At 50.6% G+C, this 22,030-nt stretch overlaps 1 protein-coding gene across 44 annotated transcripts in view; it reads right to left on the minus strand.

The window, feature by feature from the left end:
• TACC2 (transforming acidic coiled-coil containing protein 2) overlaps positions 1–22,030 on the minus strand; it is a 211,973-nt gene that overhangs the window by 107,102 nt on the left and 82,841 nt on the right. The window contains exon 1 of one of the 44 annotated variants that reach the window (XM_067024478.1): positions 12,492–12,601. The exons of the other annotated variants lie outside the window; for them this stretch is intronic. The gene's annotated coding sequence lies outside the window, so the exon portion shown is untranslated. Of the gene's footprint in view, positions 1–12,491; positions 12,602–22,030 lie in introns of those variants that run through there. 44 annotated transcript variants of the gene reach the window in all.

Consider the following 22,030-nt stretch of genomic DNA (forward strand, 5'->3'; position numbering starts at 1 on the left):
TGTGCTCCGCAACGGGAGAGGCCACAACAGTGAGAGGCCCGCGTACCGAAAAAAAAAACAAAAAACAAAAAAAAACCACCCACATAGGAAGCAAGCAACAGAGTGAATGAACGCCAAGGTTATTAATGGTAATTCTTTCCGTAGTAAAGTTATGAGTGTTTTTTTCTTCTTCGTTGAATTTATCTCTATTTTCTAGTTCTATTCTGAACACATACTGCTTTTATAAGCACAGGAAATAAGAAAAAGCATTTTTAAGGAAAATTTTGAGTGCCAGGGAGCAACTTCAATTCATAGCTCGGTGAAAGTTTCAAGAGACGGGACAGGCAGAGCCACGCCGTCTTTCCCCCCCTTTTACGCTCACACGTTCCCCCAGGGAGGACCCAGGCTCCTCAGCCTCATCTCAGGACAGAAACCCAGCCATGTCTCACTCAACAGGCACCCGTGGGGAAAATAAGGTCCTGGTGGAGAACTTTTTTAGATAACAGTGTCTGCTCGCATATTCTACGGGATGGCATTTTAATTTTAACTCTTTGGGATGGAATTAATTTTCAAAGCATGTTAGACACTTCCCTGTTTTTTTTTGAACAGAGAATCCTGAGTGTAACTAAACACTTTGTCAATGACACATGATCAGCATCTTGAGCGACTATGATATAAGGGAGGAGGTATGCTATGGCACTAAAACAACAATTGTACACGGAGTCAAGAGGGCTGGATTCTAGACCAGCCCCACCTTGGGATCTCAGCCAGGTGCCTCCTCTGAGCTGAACTTTTCTGTCTTTAAAAGGGAAGGCCCTGGACGGCACGATCTCATGGACTCTGCAAACTCAGTCTGGTCCCTCCCTCGCAGGCTGTGAGCCAGCACGTCTGCTGCCAACTCACCTGACTCTTTTTTACTTTATGCCTTCCAGTTCTCTGCTTCTAATGTACTACAGACTACGGGTGCTAGAATAGTGTGTAAATCAAGAGTTAATAGGCTGGATAAACCTCCCATATTATGTCATATGGGAGGTTTATAAACCTCCCATATGACATAATTTTAATAATTTTTACATATACATATATGTGTGTATACACACATATTAAATTGAACCATGTGAAATTGTTAAAAGAAAAAAACTGTCAAACTCACGCTGTACCATCAGCCCCAGGATCTTTCTGTCTTACTTCGCAGGGATCTGGTCATGCTCCAGATGGCTAAGGATAGGGGAGAGCCGACTTCTGGGGACAGAGGGGAATTCCTCTCAGACCAGCTGTAAGAGGCTATAAATGGCTTCCAAATTCTGTGGTGCTGGGACTAGAGTGACTGAAATATTTTTCAGAGAGGAAAAGAAAAAAGTCTGTCTGAGATTTTAACCACCAGCTGCTGCTACCAGCTGCTGGGGCCAACCCACTATAAATTTAGTGAGGCCAGCAAAGGGTTGATTTTCCACTGGAATGTCAGAGAGGGAAGCTTGTATCAACAAATGCTTCTCCAAAGGGCCATGAGTCACCTTCCTTCAGAGGCTGAGGCAGAGAGGGCTCTGCTTCAAAGAGGAAGACATTCACATTCTAGTCTAAAAAGCCAACACCTTCAGTTCTACACGTAAGACCTGTGCACAGCAAGAGCTCTGTGGCCAGCACCAAGATAAATTAAATCAGGATCAAATTAATAATAATAATAACAGTAATAGTAATACTAATGGGGTGGGAGGAAACTTTGGGAGGTGATGGATATGTTTATAGCCTTGATGGTGGTGCTGGTTTCACAGGTGTATACTTATCCTCAAACTCATCGAATTGTATACATTAAATATGTACAGCTTTTTAAATGTCAATCACACCTCAATAAAGTAGTTTTGTTTTGTTTTGTTTTTTTTTGCGGTATGCGGGCCTCTCACTGTTGTGGTCTCTCCCGTTGCGGAGCACAGGCTCCGGATGCGCAGGCTCAGCGGCCACGGCTCACGGGCCCAGCCGCTCCGCAGCACGTGGGATCTTCCCAGACCGGGGCACGAACCCGCGTCCCCTGCATCGGCAGGCGGACTCTCAACCACTGCACCACCAGGGAAGCCCCAATAAAGTAGTTTTTAAAAGATGGGGATCCCACGCTTCAGGGTTGACAGGCTGATGGAGAGCAAGGAAAGTTGAAAGTCTAACTCAAGGAAAATTGTGAATTGGTAATAGAAAAACAAGCTGCTGCAGAAAAATGGGCTCCTTTCAGGCCAGGGTGATCTGGGAAGGGCCTGTGAGGGGACGAAGCAAGTCAAGTGCTTCAACAGACAGACATGTGCAAAGGGCTTTCCAGATTAAAAATGCTTCTCCCTCCCTCTCTCCCTGATGGTTTGGGTGGAAAGCCACTAGGCTTCGCTTCCCTTCCCTTGGACAGGGCAAGGAAAGAAGGGGTACAGGAGGAGGGACGGGGCCACAACGGCACAGAGGAGGAGACTGGTGTCTTAAGAAAACTGTTATGCACTGGGAGATTAGCAGGAAAATAACCACATCAAGGATAAAGGGAGCAGGTTCTCACAGTCAGGGAAGACTTGCATAGAATATACAAAGGTGATGAGGCTTGAAAGAACTCTCAGGGCTGGGCTGCAATCAGACATATCAGATAAACACTAGCTATAGACAAAGAGGGGTGTGTGTGTGTGTGTGTGTGTGTACACATTACACACACCTATTTCCCAGCTATGTCTGCTGAAAGGGGTCATGTCAAAAGGACATCAGAACCACTCAAAGAGGCTGCCACTGGCCACATCTGGGACTATTTGGACATCAAAAAAAAAAAAAATACAGATGTTAACATTAAAATCCACTGAGTAAAGTAATAATCCACAAGTCCATATAGATATAAAAACACGAACAAATACATAAATGGGAGGGAGGGAAATTTCCTCTTTACAGTACAATGTCAACTGGTAAATGTAGAAGAAGCGATGAAAACTGAAAATCCGCCATTTAAAAACCATCAGAGAGGTGGCGAATTCCGGCAGGAGCCTTCGAAGGACACTAAGGGAGGTGGATGGAGGTTTAAAGAAGTAAAGGGCAGTGGTGTGGTCTTGGAGTACCTTCCCACCAGACACTGATAGATTACAAAGGGGGAAATGATGACTTAAAGGTGGAGAAACCCGGTGGGCACCGACGTGGCCAGGTGTTGACCAGGATTACATCCCTGGTGGGGGATGGTCCTCACCCTATGTCACTTCTGTGGGATCCCTGCCCCAAACGACAGCTAGACTCTGATCGAGGAGACACAGGTTGAGGGATTGTCCCAGAATGAAAGAGCTGTACTCTGAAAGGTCATGAAAGACAGCAAGAGACGGAGGAGTTCCTCCAGACTGAAGGAGAGTCTGCGGGCACACTTGAGTGTGACACGTGCCTTTGGGCTGGACCCTGGATCTGTAGGAAAAGGGACGGTGTGGATGAATCCGAATGGGTTCTGAAGACTGGCTGATGCCATGACATATCATATTGATTTCCCAACTGGATGGCTGTATCGCGTTGTGCTGGAGAGGGGGCTTGCTTGGGGAAATGATCACTGGAGTGTTGGTTTGGATGGGGACACCTTCGTGTTTGCAACCTGCTCTCAAATGATTCAGAAAAAGAGTGATGATAATGGTATATATGTGTGTCTCCATCCATATGTACACTTGTAAAGAGGGGAGGACAGCACATGAGGTAAAATGGCAAAAATTCAGGAATTTGGGCAAAGTAGGGCAGTTCCTTGTACTACTCTCGCAACTTTTCCGTAAGTTGGAAAATATTTCAGGAAGAAAAGAACGAAACCACTCCTGAGTAAAGGCACGCGGGCAGCCTCTCCCCAGCACCCGCAGAGTTCGGTCTGGGTTCTGGAGGACAGAGTGGGGTCGAGACGGAAGCGGCATTGAATAGGGGCCCGTGGGCCGTTCACCGGGGCAGCCGGGGCCCCAGCCAGCTTGCAGAAGGCCTCAAACGTCAGGCCAGGAACTGGTTGCTTTCCAAGGGATGGGGAGCATCAGAGATTTACAAGCAGGGACGCAGCAGAATATCTGGGAGACAGCCCTTATGCGGAGTAGAGAATCATAGGAGGGGAGAGGAGATGAAGACGGGGCAGGCGGGGCAGGGCCAGGTGACGCGGGACGGAACGCCAGCAGCCGCAGAGAAGCCAGCGCCGGTCGTGCATCGAGCTTCACGATGTCCGCCCAACACACACATCGTGAAGAGGGCGGGAAGCGAAATGGGGAACAGTCAAAGGTGATTTGGGTTTTAAGCATCTGATTGGTTGGAAAGGCGCGTTAATAACTGCACGTTTCACGTAGAGTACCTTAGACCCTCTGTACTATTGTTTACTTTATACTTCACTTTCAGTGAAGTCAGTTGTTCAGATTAAATAAAGGTACATCATTCTAAGGAATAACCCCAGTGAATCTGCGGTTTTGATGTGTGCTGCTTGAACTTTTTTCTAACAGAATGAGTAATAGATAACTCACCACGGCCAGGCAGCCCCCAGGCTCAGGCCAGGCCCCCCAGGAGCTGGGCACCACACTTTGGAAAATGCTGCTGAAGCTCTCACCAACACAGATGAAAGACAGCCCAGCGCTGCTCACACTGGCTCAGTCCTCTTTTTATTTTAAGAAAAGCAAAACCTGTCATAAATGACCCAAATGGCATCCCCTGAGATCTCCATCTTGGGAGCTGTTGGCTGGTTAGGAGCTGGGCGCGACCCAGCTGGCAAAGGTGAGAAGCCAGAGCCAAGGCACGGGAGCTCGTGGAGCACGTACGCGCGTCCCTTCCGGGTGCCCCCTCGGCCTCCCGAGACAGAACCTGCATCATCACCACGCTCTCCCCAGAGAGGCAGGACGGAGCCGGTGACAGGAGGCCAGAGTCTCGACACCACTCCCGCCGTAAAGAGCTGTGCAACCTTGTGGAAGATCTCAGAGCCCAGCTCCCCCATCTGCCAGGGAGGGCAAGGGCCATCCTGTCTGGAAAGGGCGTGGGGAGGGTTCACCGAGACCGGTCATGTAAACTGGCAAAGGGCCTGGCACGCGGGAGTGCTCCGCAGACGATGGCGTCAGTAACACAAAACACAACAGGGTGTGCCATTTCCCCCAACGGAACACACTGAACGCGCCTCTTCAAAGTACACGTGCCCCTCCTCCCGCCGCCCCGGCCCAGGTGTGCTCCCTCAGGTGTGCACGCCGTCCGGGGTCACAGAACAGGGATGAGTACAGGTGGCAACAGCAACGGGAACGAAGGTTTACGAGCACCTACTGTGTGCCAGGCACCGTGCGGGCCCTTCGTCACTGTGAGCAAGGTGACAGCCCATTTCAGGAAGAGCAAATGGAGCCCCTGGATGGAGAAGTCACTGCCCAAGGCCACGCTGAGCTGAGCTCCATCCGGCTGCTCCGACCGCAGACCTCGGGCCAACAGGACCCTGGTCTCAAGCAGCGTCTCTCTCGAGCATGCAGAATGAAGAGAGTGATATGCAAAGCTGCCCAGCGGGCTCCGCCTCCCCACGGAAAGCACGTGAGCGGTCCATGGGGGCGCTGGCACGGCTCTAACCCGGGGGAGCCGGGCAAGACCCTTCCCCACCCAGGCTGAAGGCACGTCCTCCCTAAAACGAGGGTTTGAACTGTTGGGTCTCCAGGGTCCCTTCCAGGCCACTGATTTTCTGTTCTGAAAACCCCGAGGCTCTAGAGGCGCAGCCCCCGGGCCAACTGGAAAAGGACATCTTGGAGGAGGCTCTGGGCAGTGTCCACTGCGGCCCAGCCCCAGCTGGCCTGGCACCTTGGCCAGGGGCCAGGTTCCTGGTTAGAACTTACAGATGGGAGGCGGGGGTAACCAGCTCCCTGGGAGACCCGGTGACGGGGAGGGGGCGCAGAGGGGGAACGCCCCTCTCTCTTACACAACTTACGCACCCCTTAAAAGCAGACTTCCGCTCCCGTCCCTCTCAGGGTTAATGAACTCAAGGACTGGGGTTTATGCAAAGCTCAAAGGGGAGGAAGTTATTCTAGGAGGACAAGGCAGGGAGACAGTAGTCACTGTCCTTTTCAAAAGACAAAGAAATAAACCCATCCAGGTGCTGGGAGAAGCTACACGGTCAGGTAAGTGACAATGTACTTGCCCTCCTGGTCAGAGAGCACAAAGCCAAGGGGTATGCCTGCTGAACAGGCCAGCACCTTGGGGTCAGGACCTCAGCCAAGGCTGCCTACTTCTCCCGAGAGCCAGTGCATGGAACCCACAGGTGCCTCGACTTCAGCAGAACCCTGGCACAGAAATCCAACTGAGTCACATCCACTGGGTGGGCGAGCAGGGCAGTGAGTACAGTACAGACGGCACAGCTCTGGAGACGCGCACATGTGAGCTTGAAGCCAGCTTTGCCATTCGCTAGCTTTTTGTAGTCCTAGGCAAGTTCATTAACCTCTTTGAGCCTCAGTTTCTGAACCGATAAAATGGGGACAAATTGAATAACTTGGAAAGATGATTAAAAGAAATAAGAGCAAAACATAGATGTCAAGCATAGTGTCAATCTCACAATGGGTCCTCAACAAACAGTAGGTGTCCGATAAATATTAGTTGATCGTATGGATGCAAGGAAAGTAGCAAGGGCAGAAAGATGTTAACTGCTGCTGCCACCAGAGCTGCCTAGCTGCCACTTAATTCAGGCCAGAGCCGGCCTCGCTAACTTTTCTGAACTGAGAGCAGGCAACTCAGCTCATAATCAAGCTGAGGCCTGAACAAATGCCTTAAGTACAGACAAGGCAAAAGTTTAGTGTTCTTTTTTTAAAAAACCTCTTGGAGTTCTCCATATCTTATAAATGGTCACAGATTTTCCCTGATTCCAAAACGACACAAGTAGCAAAATTACCTCCGTAAGCTCTCCCTACCCACGGAATGCAACGAGAGGTCTAGACCTCACGCGTGGAGCAAAGGCTTTGTACCCGCCGTTTCCAGAGAGAAGCCAAAGCAGACAGTCACTGACCCAAGAAGGAACCGCTGGACAGGTGTCCTACTCAGCACGGCACTAGGCATGAGGATACCGGGGAAATGAGGCAGGGTCTTGTCGGCACTGGAAGAGAGACCCTAGCACATGGCTGAGCACCAGACAACCTGGGAGGTGGAAGCAGGGAGCTGTGGAACGCAGGTTCCTGGGCCAGGTAACTCGCAAGGTGAGTGAGCCGCGGTCAAGGTTTGCAAGGGAATACTGGACCTTCTCCTGTTTCCTGTGAAGCAGGCGCTGGAGAGCAGGCAGCCAGGGAAAGCCTGAGGGTTGGAGGCAGGGGCGTCCTGACCATAAAAGAAGGAGGGAAAAGATGCTTCTGATGTAGACATGACCCATCTCCTTATCGCCTCTTTGGAATGGGTCCGCACTGGGGAAACGTCACGATAGGAAACCAACCCTGTACCCTCAGGAGCTTAACCCTGAGGTTGCTGGCCAGGAACCGCATGCTCTCGGTGACACAGACACCCACCCGGAGAGCTCTGGACCTCAGAGGACCCACAGGACGCAACCAGGCAGTGAGAGGAATTAGGACTCTAAATAGCCAATCCTGCGTAGGGGCCAGTGAAGCAACTGCTTTCTCTTTCCAGTTTTTCACCAGATTTGCTCTCTGTAAGAGGAACTGACATGCGTTTCCTATTCTTTTATTTTTTACTTGTTTTCTGGGGAAAGTATAAATAAGCAATTAAAAGGGAGGGTGACAAAGCAAGGGAAGATGGACAGAAAGGAAACCTAGATAACCAGCTTCCAAATAAAAGAGATCTGCGTCGACTAGCACACCTCCTTGTTTCCAATTAAAAATAATAACAACAAAAATAAGCTACAGGAGGTATTAGGAAATCTACCTCCTCTAATTAAATCCTTTTTAATCATAACAAAGTGAAAAATATTAGCATGACTTTCCATTTGCCCCGCACTTCACAGTTTGCCAAGCATTTTCATGCACATGATTTCACTTGCCCCTGCGGCTCTGTGAGCCAGGCGGGCACTGTGTCTACCCCCACTGTTAATGAAATGGAAATCATGATTCACAGAGACCATCAGTGACTTGTTCAAGGTCACAGAGCTGGTAAGAGAGGGGCAGGGATTCGAATACAAAATCTCTGTCTCTGAATTTGGAGCTCTCTCTAGACTGCCTTTCTCCAAGCCACGGAAAAACAGTCTCGGGAACTCTGCTTTCTTTTAAGTGGTAGCCTGAATACATTTGCTAAACGACAGACTGAAACCATACACCAGAGTGGACCAGACAGGAAAGGGAGGGGGACGCAGCTGATACCCAACGTATCTGAAATGAAAGCCCCCATCACAGGTCATGGCTCTGTAGTCCCCCGAGAATTTTGCCTGCCCTCTACTCCATTTTCAGAGGCACTTCCCTACAAACTTGTTTCCCCAGCTCTTCTTTTTCATGGCTTCCTTTCTCTGGAATGATTTCATAATCCTTGGCCTGTTTGGTCATTACGGTGAGTTGCTGTGAAAATGGTGATTGAGGTTGTGAACAAAGGACTGTGGCCTCAGCGGGGGTGAGGGAGACAAAGTCCAGCCTCCGGGACAGATTTCGCGTGCCGTGGCCACAGGTCACCGTGGGAGAGACCAGGGTACCCGGTCCTTCTCCTTAGATTTGCTTCTCCCACCAGGACTAGCCAGGGACACCACCACCAGCTTCCTAAACCTTCTCCTGGTTATGCAAAAGGTGCCAGGGCTTACTCAACTCAAACCATAGTTAATTCAAGAACCATCTGCTTTTGGCTGTGGAACTGAGTCCCAGGAGAACACACACACATACACACACACGGCTCTTGACCATACCCTCAGTCTCTCCCAGCCGCCTTCGAACCTGAAGCCTGGGGTCTAGTGAGCCCACAGACCCCCATCTCTCACCTTCCCAATTAGAACTTGTCTCTCCCATCTCCTCAAACCCTTGCAGTGTCCTCTACAGGGGGCGCTATTGGCATTTGGGGTGAAGCGGTTCTTGGTTGGACACGACTGTTCCATGCACAGCATCCCTGGCCCTTACTAGATATTGCGCACGCTGGTCCCTGGGACGACCAAACATCCTCATGCATATGCACACATCCCCTCCCGGGGCACTATCCTCACCACAAAGTTTGCCCGGTGTGTGTCCATTCAGGTATCTCTCTCTCTCTCTCTCTCTCTCTCTCTCTCTCTCTCTCTCTCTCACACACACACACACACACACACACACACACACACACACACACACACACACACACACACCCTCTCCCTGAGAGCAGGGGTGGTCTTACTTACTTCAACTACCATTTACCCCGACTCCCGGCCCCTCCTCACACTTGTGGAGTGGTACCATAAATTAGACAAGCCTTCCGGCAAGCACTGTCTGTCTCCATAGAAACGACAAATGGAAATAACCACGGTACAAAGCGTGAAACCAAAGAGGCTGCAGGACTTAGCTGCCAGGCCAGGTGTCTGGGGTCCTGGGTTTGAGTCCCACCTTCACATGTGACCCTGACCAAGACCCTGGACTTCTCTGAGCCTCCCTTTTCACATCTGTAAAATGAAATCTTGATCTTTAAGTTTCCTTCCAGCTAAAATATTCTAAGTGCCCAAGCTCAGAGAGACAAAAGGGATGCCTGCGAACAGAGGGACCAGAGGCCAATTCTGTCTCGCCCTCCCAGAGGGGACCAGGAGGGGTGCGCTGGCTCCATAAGCAGTAAGGCCTATGCATGGGTTGTACTCTGTGGTGCTGGCCTCCCCGAGACTTGGGAAGTTAACTTTTGATGAGGGGCCAGTGGCACTGTAAGAGCCGAAGAAGAGGCTCTGGTTAGCTGAGAGCTGGCTGTGGTGTCTGCACAAGGAGGGCAGTCCCTGACCTATTTCCTGCTTCGTCTCTCCTCTGAAGAGAATGCCCAAGCCCCAGGCACAGCCTCTGAGAAGCCCCGTGGGAATATCCACTCCCTTCCACTCACCTGCCCAGCACAACTGGCCCCATTCTCTGGGGGAGCTCCCAGCTCGACCTCAGAACAGGAAAACCGAACATTCTAAGAGGTAACTCACTCCACAATTCCCAACCAAATACTTCCTCTGAGTTCCATCAATTGTCCAAATGGACCCCCTAAAGACACTAGTGAAGCCTAACTTTGAAATATATACGTGAATCTGGATGGATGAAAACCATGGATAAAAACCACAGATGAAAACCCAGCCTCAGGACAAGGTCCCAGACAAAAGTCGTTTCTAAATACAATGGAAACAGTTTTTGAAATGTGGCCTCAATAGGGAATCCTAGAGAAATAAGAAGTTCTCCACCTAATAACAGAGCTGAACCTTCCTCTGGCATAAAACAGATAGGAAATTGCACTAGAACCCCTGCTTTTCCATGTACTGTGATAGAAAAGGCTTGGGACAGACATGTGTCCACATACACGCACACACGCACTCCGGCACCAACCAAACACCCTGGCTACCCTTCCCTAGGCTCAGCTTCTATTTCCATCCCCCCAGTCCACCTTGGAGACACATTTTTCTCACAATGTCTATTTCACTTGTATCTCAACCCACTCTCACATTTTCCTGTCCTAGCATTTGACAGAGGCAAAAGATAACAACAATAATAATATCACGCTGATGACGATGCCATTTAAGAAAAGACAAGCACCGAGGAGGACAGCAGACTTTGCAGGAACAACATGCAACAGCTTGCTGCAGAAAGCGCTCTGAGGCCGTGCAGTGAATCACTACTTTTGAAGTCGCATTTCCAGGACGTCCGAAGGCAGGGGAAGACACGGCCCCGAGGCCGCGGGAGCCAAGGGGGGCGGGAGGAGGGGGGGAAAAATCATGGGCTGGTCACGTGGTGCGCCCGAGCCCTGAAGTGCACTAGCCCCGCTGACGTAACTATTCGAGAATTTAAAAGTCCCCAACTCGGAAGAAGTCCAGTGCAGAGTTTTAGGGCTAATCCACGCGCCGCTGTGGCCCGCCGGGGGAGCCCCCGAGCTACCGGGTGGGACCACACCAGCCCACAAGGAACCCAGCGGGGATGGCGCGGAGCCGGGAGGCGGGCGGGGACCCGGGCCACCGGCACGAACCCCAACCGCGGGAGGGGACCTCCGCCGTGAGCGGGATCCCAGCCTCGGGCATGCGCCCCGACCTCGGGCGCGGATCCCGACCTCGGGCGCGGATCCCGACCCGCCTCACCCGACGGAACGAGCTTCCCGGGAAGAAACCGCGGGCCCCGCCGGCTCTCCCGCAGACACACTCCTCTGCCAGCAAGTGACACACATGTGTGTTCAGCCACTTTGCTCCCCTTAGCCAGTCCCCGTTGGGGAAAGATGAAATGAGCTTCGGCTACTTCTAGCACGCCTTTGTCTGGCGGCCAAGGTCCTGAGGACGCGGGTCTCCTCCCCGACTCGGGGCGCTCGCCCTCCCGCCCGCCCTTGGCCGCGGCGCACTTACCAGTCGGGGGCGATCGCTGGTGGCCCGCACGGAGCCGCCTTCCTTCGGGGACGCAACTGCCCAAGAGCCCCCGAGAGGCTGAGGTTTCCGAGCCCGGCGGCGGCGCGGCGCGCGGAGTCTCCACGGCCCGGCCCGGCCGGGGACGCAAACTTTCCCGCGGCGACGGCGCGGGGCGGGCGCGGGGCGGCGCGGCTCCCCGAAGGGCTCGGGCAAAGTTGCAGCACAAAAGGCCAATGAGTGGGAGAGCGGCGGCGGCGGTCGGGCCAGGCTCCTCCCCCAGCTCTCGGCGCTCCCGGCCGGCCAGCCCGCAGCCAGCTGCTCGCGCAGGGCGCCCGCCGCGCTCTCCTCCCGGGCCAGGAATGCGCGGGGCCGGTCCCGGCGCGCCCAGGCCACCGAGGGGCCCACGCGGCGGCGCGCCCACTCGCCCCGCGGCCGCCGAGCGCGCAGGGGACAGAGAGACAGTCGGACAGACGGACGCGCGGCCCGGCCGCTGCTCGGGAATGCGCTGCAGACTTCCTCCAGGAGTCTCTGAGTCATGACAACTTGCTACAGCTCTTAGTTTTTCCACGGCGCTTTCCACTACTCATGGCAACGCGGGGAAGGCACCGGCGTGTGAACCACTGAGAAGGCCAAGTGCAGGCCGGTGCCCCAACTCTGCGGTCCACGCGCGCTTCCTCCGCCTCCGCCGAGCCCGGGGCGGGGTGGGGTGTGGAGGCGGAGGGGAGGAGGGGAATGCCGGCCCGCTGGCCTCCGGAGCCTCAGAAAGAAGCCGGGGATGATGTGGTGGCTCGTTGGTTCCGGGAGCCAAATTCTGGCCCTTCTTCCTTCACCTGCCTAGTCCTAACGCTGCTAAACCACGGAGCCTTAGAGCGCGCTGCGCTCTACAGTTTGCAAAACCTGTTGCCTATGCCTTCTCCTGGGCTGATGCGCCCTCTAAAATGGGCAGAGGCTAAATCCAAACCCATTCCCGCGGCCATATTTCCGGGAAGCATGTGTGTTTCTATTTGTGCGTTATGGATTTCGTTTTTTTGTTTTTGTTTTTCCTCATAGGACCCCAGATCAACTCCTTCGCTAACATAGACCTCACCCCCAGAGTGGCGCTTACCTGCCCGCACCAGTGAAACGTATCACCTTTTCTCTGGAAATTTCTGCGTCTAGGCCGCAATGGAGAAGAGCCTGTGGCTATACGTGGGCGCCAGGCTTCCTATTTTAAGTTTAGTGTCAAGAAAGCATTGCTGTGTTTTATATCCTCTGGGACCAAAGGGTAAGAGACTCACAAATGACTCAAGGCTTCATTTCCTCCTCTTAAAGAAACAGATGCCCGAGGCTCGATGTCCCCAAATGGGAATTCTCTGTAGAATAAAGAAGTAGACTTTTATTGCCTTCCACTAAAATACTGTTTTTTTAAAAACACCATGCTTCTAAGAATCACATTTCTCACGGAAATTTAAATAGATTCCTCCTTCACATGCTTATCATGGGCTCAGGGGGTTAGTATTAAAGTGCCTATTTCACTAATGTGATAACTGACACTCAAATAGGCTAATTTGTTCAAATGTATACCGTCAGCTGTTCGTGACATGAGAATTGGAATGCCCAGTCTTCTGTGCCCTTGTGCCCTGATCCGAGGTCATACCCACTTACAGTAAAAAAAAAAAAAAAAAAAAGCAAAACAAAACATGCACCACTCACCACCTCCTAAGCTTGAGCATTCCAATTGGGCAAAGAGCTAACGTGATTTTGAGATAACATCCCTTTCAAGTGAAATAGCCCCTCCCCAGTTGCCGGAGGAATATCCTTCACGACACAGGAAGGTACCACTATGCTTTGAAACCTACTGGTGTGGCCAGGAGAATGACACCCTCCTCAAAGATGTCCACAAAGATGTCCGTGAGTATATTAATTTATAGGGCAAAGGAGAATTAAGGTTGCTAATCATCTGACCATAAAATAGGGAGATTATCCTGGATTATCCGGGTGGGCCCAGTGTAATGGCAAAAGGGTCCTTGTAAGTGGAAGGGGGAGGAAGAAGACAGTCAGAGAAAAAAAGAACTGATAGTGGAAGCAGAGTCAGAGAGAGATTTGAAGATGCGGTGTTGCTGTCTTTGAAGATGGAGGATGGGCACCCCAAGACAATAAATGTGGGCAGCCTCTAGAAGCTGGAAAAGCAAGGACATAGATTTTTCCCTAGGGCTTCCAGAAAGGAACACAGCCCTCCTGATTTTAGCTCACTGAGACCGATGTGAGATGTTTTACCTACAGAACTGTAAGAAAATAAATCTGTACTGTCTTAAGCCATGAATTTTGTGGCCATGTATCATAGCAGCGATAGGAAACTAATGCAGTAGGTACCTGGTTACTACTGTGATTTAATCTCCTCCTTGAAGAATTTTATGAAAGTATCCAGAGTCGAAGACCATTCACTGCAGGAGAAACACTCTGGCTGAGAAAGACCTGACCCCAGTATCTCTCCAAGGTATCACCAAGATCAGAACAGTGCAATGATGTTCAGTAGCTAGCTTTCAGACAGAGCCGTGGTCCAGTCAGTGCAGGACACGCTCATTGGAAGATGAAATAAAGGGCTCTCAACATCACGAGGGATTGATGTTTAAATCCTGACATCTGACAAAGATACATCCATACCAGAAAGTCTCAGCCAACCCACACAGCCCTGGTCCTAGCCACAGCCGGAAACGTTGCCCTGATAATAAACTTGAAGCAATAGTAAATGTGCATTGCCTGTCTCCTCCTGCTCCAGGTCAAGGGTAACAACACGACACAGCACGCCCTCCACATCTGCGTCTTCTGCATCTGCAGATTCAACCAAGTGCGAATCGAAAATATTCAGGAAAAAAATTCCAGAAAGTCCCCAAAAGCAGAACTTAAATTTTGCTATGCACAGGCGACTACTTACATAACATTTATGTTGTATTAGGTATTATAAGTAATCTAGAGATGAATTAAAATATATGGATATATGGGAGAATGTGTGTAGGTTATATGCAAATACTACACCATTTCATATAAGGGACTTGAGCATCCTCGGATTTGCGTATCCACGGGGGTCCTGGAATCATTCTCCAGCTATGCAGAGGGATGACTGCACTGGTACAGAGTAGGACAGACACGTGCTTATGCCCTTTGTCTTGGGATACCTGGATTCTATAGAAAAAGACTGAATCACAGGCAGCATGGATGTGCCTTAGTAATTGCATTCATGACGGAATCTTTACATCCTAAGGATTTCTTGGTTCTGAGTACAAGGTCAAGGCCCCTGCAGAAATGTGGTCAGTGTTTTCAGCAATGCCCCAGTGCAATAGCTGTTAAACGATCTTCTCCAGAGTCCTAGGTTTCTGGAGTTATCTTAAAGGCTACTTGGGAGGCCCCTGTAACCAGAGCTATTTCACTTAAATCTGTCATAGCTTTGGGTTCCACAAAAGATTTTGTGCACGAAAAGGTTCATTTGGAGGGAAAGGGAGAAAAAGAAAACACGAATACACCGCTTTATAGAAAAGAACTTGTGCTGCTGGAATCCTGGAATCCAATCTGAGACCCAGAGAAGGAGACTGACACACCCACGGTCAAAGGCTACATAGTGACAGAGCAGGTATCAGGAAGGGAGATTTTTTTTAAACTTAAGTAAAGAGAACAGTATAATGCACTCTGTCATATCAAACAGTTTCAATATTATCAAATCATGGCTCACTTCTCCCTTGTTACTCAGATTATTTTAAACCAAATCCCAGACATTGTCACTGTATCAGGTAATATTCCTGTGTGAATCTCCAAAAGGCAAGGACTGGGAGGGGAATTTTGAAGGCTGACTCTATTCTCTTCGCTCCCTCAACCTCCCCTCAAGAGGGTCAGCACAGCTGAAGAATGACCTACAACCTGTAAAGATTCATAGGTGACGACCACAAACACCGTAGGTCCAAAACTTGGTGCACGTCAGACTCCCTGGGTTATTTTTTAAATGTTCCCAGCGATTCTGATTCAGGAAGTCAGGGAGGGGCTCAGGAATGTGCATTTTAGCAAGCATATTCTGGATAATTCTGGTGGAGCTGCTTTCCAAACCACACTGGGAGAAACTCTGAATCTGAACTTTTGTGGCAGGAGTCATTGGTTGCCTCCAAAAGTGATGTTCCTTCTCCCGTTTACTTACTTACTAATGTTCAAATAATTCGTTTAGGTATGGTCATGTGACACACCCTTGGCCAATGAAACAGAAAGGAAAGTCAGTTGTATTTCTGGAGACATTCTCCTCACTCTTCAGAGGAGATACAAGACTGCAAATCTTGTGTCTTCAGATGTCTTCCTGCCTCTCGACATTGTCATATGGGGCCTGATGCTTAGAGCTTCTGCAGCCAGTTTGAAACAATGAAGGGGCACATCAACCAGCACACTAAATTCAGGCAGAGAGGGAGATAAAAAGGGCTAATGAACTACTCAGCCTTGGAAGTGCCCTGCCTCTGGATTTCCTGCCAGGAGAAATGATGGAGCTAGTATTGTTGTGTTCTTGTGTTGGGTTGTCTGTTACTTGCAACCCAAAAGCATCCTGAAAAGGCTGTCAACTGGGCTTCCCTGGTGGCGCAGTGGTTGAGAATCCGCCTGCCGATGCAGGAGACACGGGTTCGTGCCCTGGTCCGGGAAGATCCCACATGCCGCGGAGCAACTAAGCCCGTGAGCCATGGCCGCTGAGCCTGCGCGTCCGGAGCCTGTGCTCCGCAACGGGAGAGGCCACAACAGTGAGAGGCCCGCATACCACAAAAATAAATAAATAAATAAATAAATTTTTTAAAAAGGCTGTCAGCTGTGATGTTGAGAAGCACTCGTTTGGTCCACACTAGACCTAAGGCTACAGAAAAGAATGTAAAACCACAAAGCAAATCAAAGATTCTTTGCCAGTGGAGTCTTCTGGAAAACAAAAGGCAAATCAGTGCTTAGGAAACACCCCCAGCTCTGTCCACCGAATACTGCTGTGTTCTGTGTTTGCAGCTTCCTTTACACTCTGTTGTGGCAATGATATTTTGCTTTGGCTGAGAAGTGACAAGCCACATGAAAATGGGAAGCCAAACTAGAAACCCGTGTCCAAATTTGCCTGATACATAAATAACCAGGAGCTAATCAAATATTCACTGAGCACTATTCCAAGTGCCCATGCGGGTGTAAACGTGCGTAAGACAGGCCCCTGCCTGGGCAGACAGACTCATGCTGGAGGGCCCAGAAGCAGGAGTATGGGACCAAGAACACCCGCAGACACCAGGTGCCGTCGGCCTTCGGGGCGGGGAGAACCGAGGGTGCAGCATGGGTATCAGGAGAAGTTATTCGGGAGACGGAAAGGCACCTTCATTCTGTCCAGTTCTGTCCATTCTAACTATTTGACTTGCTTCTGCCCCACTGGACCACGGGCACCTCCCTGGACTGCCAACGCCATAACTTCATACATGAGGAAACGTGGAAACGAAGGCCAGAGACTGGAAACATGCAAGGCTGGCTGGCTAACCGGTAGGGAGTATGTGACGCTGAAGGACAGAGGTCAAACTCTCCCTAAACAAAGAACACACTAGCTCCCTGCCGGAAGTGTGAGTCTACGCGGAAGTTCACATACCTGCCTCGTTCACGGGCACCCACGTGGAAGGTTGGTGACAGCACACTGTCTTCAGAGAATCCTAGGGCGTCCGCTCAGGACACCCATGCGTGGCCAGACAGCACAAACTCTCCTGGACTCAAGAGGTTTCATTCGGTCTTTCGAAATCACGTATTGAGTATCTGCTGCCTTCCCGGCCCTGTGCAATGTCAGATGCCTTGTGGCCCCCTCCCCACTTCCACAGATGGTTCATGGAATGGCTACCACATGACAGAAACATAAAAGCGATACTTCAATCAGCCTCGGAAGAGGCATGGGGAGATTTTCCAGAAGAGGGAATACTTAAGCGGACTTTTATAGGGTAAGGAGGCGTTACCATCGTCAGGTTTCTCATATGAGGGTATTTTAAATAGTTATACATTTGCTGCATAGGAGGAAGAAGTTCTAATTAGCACATCAAACCCGTAACTTCACAGACATTACCCAAAACGAAAGTAAAGTAATATATTGAAATAAAGAGGCATCGATGTAAAGAAAGAGCATAAGTAGATAATAATACAGTGGTATACAGATAGGGTAAAACTCTTGAAAGTGGTTACGGGGTGGTACACAGTGCTGAAACACTGAGCCGGAAAAGGAGGGGAATGGACTTGGAGAAGAGAAACAGAATGTTCTGGGTCGTTGGAACGAAATCTCTTCTTGGGTATAACCAGTGACTGGCTGTGATAAGGAAGCATATACGACTAAGCCACGCTCCACAAGTGTTTCTTGGGCCCCTACGATGTGTTAGCTACTTCCAGGTGCTGGGAGATAGGGGTGAACAGAAGAGACAGAGTATCTGCCCTCGTGGAGAACACTTTCTGGGTAAGTATGAACGGCCACCTACGTTAATCACCCAACGAACGAGAGGGGAAGACGACTAGGTCTGCGAGCTGTTTTAACTCTTTAACGCCCGTGTGCCGCCTCTTGAACAGACTGTCAGCCTTCCCCGTGCTCACCTGGCAGCTGTGCTGGCTCTCAGCCCGGTGCGCGTTGCTCTCCTGGCAGGAGTCTCGGGGGCCGCCTTCCCAGCCCTCCCTACCTCCCTGTTCCCTGAAGCCCTCCTTCTCCGGTGTGGCGGCCTCTCAGGGCTTCACCCAACCCCCAGAAAGCCCAGCCGATGGGGCATTTTTGCCTAGAAGATTATCCTGTCATCCGCCAGCTATGAAGGGTGACAAAATACCATCCATAAGACAGCCTGCACGCTGCTGTCCCCACTTAATTATCAGATCAGGAAGACCAAAAAGGCAATTAAGAAACTTTTTTAAATGACCACTCTAATATTAGCTAACATTTGTGAGCATTTGCTACAGAGCCAGCACTCTAAGTGGCTTCCATCCCTCCTCTGACTTAATCCCCACATGAGCCTATGCGGTGGGCACTGCTGTTGTCCTTAGCAGACAAAGGAGAAAACAGACTTGGAGTGCTGAAGCCCCTTTACCCAGGGTCCCACCAACCAAGCAAAGGCAGGTGCGCACACAGGCTGCGTGTCTACGAACCCAAACTCCTAACCAGTCCACAGTGACAAAGGGCTAACTTCAGGTTATTTTTATATACTCTGAACACATCAGCAGAGGAATACGCCATGAGGAACCCAGGACCAGTGCCTGCCTCTAGCACGTGAGTTCAGCTCTCACACTAATAAGATCCACTTTGCTAGTGACTTCTGGGGAATTTTTTTTTTTTTTTTTTTTTTTTTAGAAGGAATCACTGCTTTGGGCTTCTGAGCTAAGTTCTCACATTCCATGAACGGCTGTCCAAGCAGGGAGGTACGTTCCTGAATTGCAACCCAGCAAAATGCAGTTGTAAGGGCAAAGAGAAATACTGGTAGGCGGGGTTCAGGCCTTCAAACAATTCAGCCACTGCCTCCACCCACGCTAAGATGAAATGTCAGCCTGAACCCAAAATATACACAGAAAATGCGTGGGGCAGTTCCACATGACTTCTGAGCCTCATCCAGCATTTCTAGCCATGGCCTTGGAATTTTCCTTGAGTGCCCACAAAACCTGCTTCGCACAAGGGCCCGCATCCCTTGAACGTGTACTCAGCTGAACCTGTATTTGAACTTGACCTAGTCCTAATTTTAAGTAAGTCTGACTAAGTACAAAGCAAGCTCCGCCGGCTATACCCTCTTCCTGAACAGAAGAACAATGTTCTCTAGGAGTCAGAGTCAGATGTCTGTCTCCCATCTGACACGATGGTGGAAAATAAAGTACTTGAAGAAACAACCACAGCCTGACAGGCTCCCAGGTGATGCCAAGGCTGCCGGTCTAAAAAACCACACCTTGAGTAGCACAGCCCTAGAGCAGTGGCTCTCCAGGGGCAGTTTTGCCCACCAGGGGACATTTTGCAGTATCTGGGGGCATTTTTGATTGTCATGACTTGGGAGATGCTACTGGCATCCGTCCTACTATGTGCAGGACTGCCGTCCCCAACAATTACCCAGCCCAAAATGCCAGTAGTGTGGAGGATCGGGAACGCTGCCTAGAGCACCTAGCTTGACCTTTATGTAGGAGGCCCTCAGTCTGAGTGAATGAATAAATGAATGAATGTATGATGTACACCTACAATGATTTTGTTATTGTGTTACTGAACTAACCTGGCCAGTAGATTTGTATTTCTCTTTTGAGGGAAGCACCAAACAGACACACCCTCTATCCACTGGACAACACACAATCAATCTGCAAACATTTGTTGAGGACCTACTATGTGCAGCCCGTTGTGCTAAAGACTAGGACCAGCGCAGACCCTGCCGTCAGAGGCCTCACCCTCAAACGGAGACAGACATATTTTGGGTGCTTACCTGTGCCAGCCCCGAGCTAGCACTTCCCTCACACTATCACACAGTCCTCCGGAGGTAGGTGCTGACTTCATACACACTTTACAGATGAGGAAACTGAGGCCTCAAGCAAGTAAGTAACTGGACCGATGTCCTAGAGTGAATAAGTGGCAAATTTGAACCCAGATCTGTCCAGCTGAAAACACCCAACCTCTTCTGCAAAGTGTGAGATCCCATACGAACTATAATACATTTGCTTCTGTCTTAAAATTGTGGTCAGGAAACAGAAAGAACTCTCAATTCTTGGGCAGGGCCGGGGGCGGGGGTACTCCTGGGGAGTTGGAGGGTTGAGAAGGTTTCATAGGCACTACATTCGCCTGAGCCTCTATGGTCTCAAGAACCAGAGTGCGGTTCCCCAGAGGGCGGAGAAGTAGGGGGCATGGCAAGGTAGGCAGAGGGGTCACCCAAGGACAAGGGTGTCTGAGGCTGGCCAGCATCTCTCCGCCATGCTGGAGTTCCTGCCGCTAACGCCTTTAAAGTCTGGGCCTGCCTCTGCGTTTACACGTTTCTCCAGTTCTTACACCAGAGGAAAAGGAATTTAGAAGAGAAGATATAAAAGCCCTTCGTTAGACTTGTGAGCCAGTGGCTTTTCAGGACTCCCAGGAAGAAGCAGGAAAGTGTAACACTGTCCCATTTGGGTCAGTTATAGTTCCCGGGTGCAAGATGCAAAGGGGGTTTCTGAAAGGCAAAAATGCCACCGCTCCCGGGTGAGGCCATTTCTACAGAGTCATTTCTCTCCACCGAAGATCAAGTATGAACCACAGAAGAGGTACAAACAGCGGCTCAACAGGGAGCCTGGTGGTTTCTAACATAAGCTTCCCATCTTCGTGCAAAAGCAAAACCAGACCCTGCAGTGATCATCAAGAGTGTTTTATCTCCCAAGGATTCATGGCCCAACTGTTTGTAAAGAAACCTGAAACGGACTCTGCAGTATCGTCTGAGGGTTTCCTCGGCAAACTGCTCACATAGACACACTGGGCTAGAAGGAGGTGAACTCAAGTTGCAGTAGAACTTTCTCCTGAGTTAACTCTAATCAGACTTCCCTCCCCCACCAGCATCCGCCCACTCCCCAAATCCTGGTGAATTAGAGAATCTGCAAGCTCTTGTCCCACCAGCTCCTCAGTAATGGTTTTCCTGCAATCCTACTGCAAATGGTACTGGCCACAATCAAAGGAAAGCCAGGGTCAGCAGAGTGCGGAGGCTGCAGTTTAACTCATTTCGCAAAATAGCTGGAGGAAGCCGGCATATGCAGCTTTCTTGGATACAACCCAAGGACAAGATTACTTTAGACCACTACCACCACCTCCAGAAAACAATCTATAACGTCAGTTCATACCAGGCCCACCTGGGGTGCTTGCTGTGTACAGGAAAGGTGATGCCTGCTCACTGGAATGGCAGTGGATTTGTTGGAAAGAGCACTGGTCTCGAGGCCAGAAGAACCGCATTCAATACGAGTCAGGCCAGTGGCCCCCTGGCAAGCAGTGTGGCCTTACGAAAGTCACACACCCTCCTGAGGTCTCAAGTTTCTCACCTGTAAAGTGAGGAGCCTGAAGATCCTTCTGGTTCAGTTGTTTCAGGACTACGAATGCCTGAGCCAGACATGGGTGGTACCCGTCTCGAAGGATGAGCATCCCCGCCACCAGGCCTCAGGAGCCAGGGGCTCTGCCCCAGACATCCGTCAAAGGGGGCCCTGAAAGGCAGTCTGGCCTAAACTGAGACCTCAAGCCCAAGCTTGGCACTCTCCCCTCATCCAAATCCTCACTTTCTGACAACTCCGGCCATGCCCATTTAAATACCAGCCGCTTGGTCACCTGCCAGGAGGGGGTCTCCTTCACCAGCTATGGTGCTACAGCATCTGGAAGTCAGGCGGCCAGACAACTTTCATCCCTGCCCCTTCCTCTAGGAGTCTGGGATGAGCTAGCAGCTCAAAACGTTTTACTAAGTGGTCGGGCAGTTTGACCCGTAAGACACACTCAGAGCTTGCGTTCCGCTGGTGCAGCCTCGGCTGGGCTCACCCGCACGGGCGCTCAATCCCTGCCACAAATGTTAGGTTTCAGCCTCTTTGCAGCCATTCTTGGCAAGAGGTTAACCACAAAGCCCTAGCTCCCCCGAGGGAGAGAAGGCATTCCCAACGTGTGCCTGATGGCTTGACCTTGCCTCAAATACAATGTTGCAACAC

Source organism: Kogia breviceps, chromosome 2 (assembly GCF_026419965.1).
Source record: "Kogia breviceps isolate mKogBre1 chromosome 2, mKogBre1 haplotype 1, whole genome shotgun sequence".
Classification (NCBI taxonomy): Eukaryota; Metazoa; Chordata; class Mammalia; order Artiodactyla; family Physeteridae; genus Kogia; species Kogia breviceps.